The following is a 4887-nucleotide window of genomic DNA, read 5'->3' on the forward strand; positions in this document are numbered from 1 at the left end:
ACTTCTGTACTTACATCATCTTTGTTTTATAGATAAGTGGGAGCAACACGTGTCCATCAGGCATGTGATTTCCCACAATGCACCTGCCGACGGTCCCGCTCCCGTGTGATTTCAGGGCACAATCACTCACAGCTTAACTGTGTAAACTGCAGCTCCACGCCAGCTGTTTCCAACATCTTCAGGAAACACCCCAGATGGCGGGGCGAGGAATGTGAGTCATGTTTGATGTACTGCAGTCATAAAGCATGATTTCACGCCGGTCGAGTTTCCACGACCTTCCCCTGCTGTCGGTCCATCCGACGGAGCGATGGTTTGCCATAACAAGACACTTTAACAAACACGTTTGGTGTTTCTAAACGCAGGGCTCCGCATTAACGCTTGACGAGTGCACGTTTTGAAGAGGCAAGTGAAAGCCTGATTAGGGAATCACCAAAACATGAGAATGAATCTGATTTTATTATATCTAGTGTATGTGGCGATTGTTAGTGGATAATAATATGTATAAAGTTCTGACGGTAAAATCTGAAACAAATGAGCCTCAGATAACATACTGCGGTAAATTAAGTCACTTACATTTTAGACGCAATATTACCGTTTTTTGTTTTATTTTAGCAGCGAAAACAGCAGAAACTAATTCCGTGTTTGGAACATATCGAGATTCAATGACTCATTCATTAACAACTGCATCATTCCTGAACGAATCAGCTGTTTGAACGAATCAACTCAATGACTCACTCAATGATTCACTGAATGATTCCGCATTTTGAACAAATCGGTTGAGTGCAATATTCAATGACTCATTCGTAAACAACAGCCTCATTCCTGAACGAATCAGCTGTTTGAACGAATCGACTCAATGACTCACTCAATGATTCACTGAATGATTCCGCGTTTTGAACAAATCGGTTGAGTGCAATATTCAATGACTCATTCGTAAACAACAGCCTCATTCCTGAACGAATCAGCTGTTTGAACGAATCGACTCAATGACTCACTCAATGATTCACTGAATGATTCCGCGTTTTGAATAAATTGGTTGAGTGCAATATTCAATGACTCATTCATAAACAACTGCCTCATCCCTGAACAAATCAGCTATTTGAACGAATCGACTCAATAACTCACTCAATGATTCACTGAATGATTCCACTTTTTGAACAAATCGGTTGAGTGCAATATTCAATGACTCATTCGTAAACAACAGCCTCATTCCTGAACCAATCAGCTGTTTGAACGAATCGACTCAATGATTCACTGAATGATTCCGCGTTTTGAACAAATCGGTTGAGTGCAATATTCAATGACTCATTCGTAAACAACAGCCTCATTCCTGAACGAATCAGCTGTTTGAACGAATCGACTCAATGACTCACTCAATGATTCACTGAATGATTCCGCGTTTTGAATAAATTGGTTGAGTGCAATATTCAATGACTCATTCATAAACAACTGCCTCATCCCTGAACAAATCAGCTATTTGAACGAATCGACTCAATAACTCACTCAATGATTCACTGAATGATTCCACGTTTTGATCAAATCGGTTGAGTGCAATATTCAATGACTCATTCGTAAACAACAGCCTCATTCCTGAACCAATCAGCTGTTTGAACGAATCGACTCAATGATTCACTGAATGATTCCGCATTTTGAACAAATCGGTTGAGTGCAATATTCAATGACTCATTCGTAAACAACAGCCTCATTCCTGAACGAATCAGCTGTTTGAACGAATTGACTCAATGACTCACTCAATGATTCACTGAATGATTCCACGTTTTGAATAAATTGGTTGAGTGCAATATTCAATGACTCATTTATAAACAACTGCCTCATCCCTGAACGAATCAGCTGTTTGAACGAATCGAACGAATCGACACTTATTCATGGTTTAGTTTCTTCATGTTTAAAAATGTCATTCTTTCCAACATTTCTTATTTGTATATTCAAAAAATCTCATAACATTATTTTTAGCGCAGTTGTAATTCTTCAATAATTATTTCATTTGATTGGTAACAGTGTCTCATTATTATAACTGATTTATTGATCAAATTTAAGAATTTGAAATTAAAGATGAAGCACACATTTAATAAGATTAAGAAAAAAATGCCCTCTGTGTGAATATCACAAATATGCAGATTTAAATATGTCAAAGAACCATAGAGTATCTCACAGGAACACTTTACCATGTTTCATTTCTGAATGATTCAGCGTTTTGAACAAATCGAGTGCAAGATTCAATGACTCACTTATAAACAACCGCCTCATTCCTGAACGAATCGACTCAATGACTCACTTATAAACAACCGCCTCATTCCTGAACGAAACAGCCATTTGAACGAATCGCCCTCTGGGTAAATATCACAAATATGCCGATTTAAATATGTAAAATTTGACAGAACACTGATGATAATATTGCTTTAGAATAAATTATATTTACACAAAAACAAATTTTTATTCAGACAAGTGAACGACTGATTTAGTTGTCTGAAGGACAAACACATGATAAGGTTTAATGTCGGGCTCTGTATAAAGTCAGAGAGTTCCTGCTAGATGAATACGAATACAGTGGTTAGGGTTATTTTGACATCGTCCAGGGTGAGTTTTACAGAAGTATCAGCAGCTTCTCAGAACCCATGTTCCCCGTGCGGGCCCTTATCTCCGGCTCTCAGAGAGTCCCCGCTGTCTCTGCTGGAGACGAGATGTCACGCTAGCATTAGCATTGCTGGCCAGCCGGACCCCTGAAACAATAGCTGTGCTCGTCCTCAGGGTCCGGAGACTCGCGGCCCGTGGCAGCTTCTGCTGGCGGAGCCTATCGGCCGGGACAGATGCGTGGAGCATCTCCCACGGGGCCCGAGGAACGACACGCTCCCAGGAAGATGAAGATGCACTTGGTTGTGAAGGGGACAGGTTTATTTACTCAATGAAACTCCTTTCATCAAAGCCCTCAAATCTCGTTCTGCTTCATCAAACTGGTCCAGTTTTGACGCTATTATTGCTATTATGAAACAACATATTTTATAATAATGATTATAAAACATTATCCAATAATAGCTGTTATTTATTATAATAAAAATACATTTGTTGCTTTTGAATTTTTAGATGAATTTTAATGTTAAATGTTTTAATGTAAAAAATATTTAATTATTTTTATTATTATTTCAGATGTAATCTAAAATGGCAACAAATTCTATAATAATAATATTAATAATAATAATGAATATGTTGCTGTAGTAATTTTTTAGATTTTACAAGTTTTAAATTGTTGGTATATTCCTTGTTTATTATTTTTACTATTATTATTATTAGTTTTATTGTTTTTAGATTAATTTTAATGTTAATTTTTTTAATGTAAAATGTTCCTTTATTATTATTATGATCATTATTTCAGATGTAATCTAAAATTATAGCAAAAAACAACAATTTCTATAATAACAATAATGCATAATGTATGATGCTTTAGAAATTCTTTTGAGAATTTTTTAAAGTTTTACATTTTTTGCTGTTGCTTGTTCGTTATTATTTTTATTTCAGATGATTTAATCTAAAATTACATTAAAACTACATCTACTCAAATGTTAAGATGTAAATGTTAAGCATATTTTAATTTCTATGCTATTACTGTTATTGTCAAATATAATGCAGATTATGTTGCTTACTTTTGTTGTATTTTTAGATGAAATTTAGATTTGAGTTTTTTGCTCCTCACTCAAAACTATAGCTTTGACTCCAGACGACTAATAATGCACTACTTGGGTCGCTGAAGGTGAGTAAATGATTTTGTGTGAATTTATTCCATTAACTTGATCTCCTTCGCACCTGGATCATATTCGGTTCCTCATATGTTCCCGGAGCGCTTCGCTATTCTGTTCAAGTCTCCGAATTTGATTGAAAATCCACCAATTGAGCAGGTGTCTCCTGAAACCACTCTTTCTTATGAATTTACTGGTTAAGTGGGTTTGCCAGGCATGACAGTAGTGGTTTTCCCGTCCTCTCGGGCGTAATGGATAATTCCGAACCTAGCGGTTTTTAATATTGCATTTCCGATATTAAACACTTCGTCAGCTCGCTGCCTGGAGGAGAGACACTACTATGACAGATGATAACATTTCCTGCTGGTTAAAAATGCAGGAGACTGTGCCTAGAAGCAAGAGGTGACGTGTTCAAGCTTGCACAGTCCATCCTCAGGGGTCTGGTGTTCAGATTAGGCCACGGTCCGTGTGTGTGTGTGTTTGTGTGTGTCCACCTCTGGGGTTTGATGTAGTCTTTGGGTCCCGCTGAGGTAAGCACAAGGAGGACGGGGAGATTGGATGGAGTTATTGTTGGAGTGATTCATTGTTTAGACGGCTAATAAAAGAGTCCACTCAGCTGAAAGGAGCGGGTCATGTTGCTAATCAGGTGTGAACAGCTCCCTCTTTCTCTTTAAAAGGGTCCTATTATGCCTTTTCCGCAAGATGTAAAATTAGTGTGTATATGTGAAGTTTTAGCTCAAAATACCCCACAGATATTTTTTTACAGCATGTTAAAATTGTCACTTTTTGAGGGTGAGCAAAAACGTGCTGTTTTCATGTGTGTCCATTTAAATGCAAATGAGCTGCTGCTTCTGGCGCAGAGGGCGGAGCTTCAAGAGCTAGCATGTTAGCAGCTCTGATTATCTCAAACTTTTAGCTTTTTATGTTCAAACCAACCTCGGTTACGATTAGTACGAATTCGTATGAGTGAGTAAAATGTGACTAATTCGTACAATTTGTCTAAACCCCAGTGTTGGTTAGGTTTAGGGGCGGGGTCAGAGGTAGGTCATTCATACGAACTGGGCAACTCGTAAAAAAAATTATGATTTAGCAAAAATCGTACAAATTCGTACAAGTGAGGTCGTATGAACTCGTA

This window comes from Abramis brama, assembly GCF_963993115.1.
Source record: "Abramis brama genome assembly, chromosome: 6".
Taxonomy (NCBI): domain Eukaryota; kingdom Metazoa; phylum Chordata; class Actinopteri; order Cypriniformes; family Leuciscidae; genus Abramis; species Abramis brama.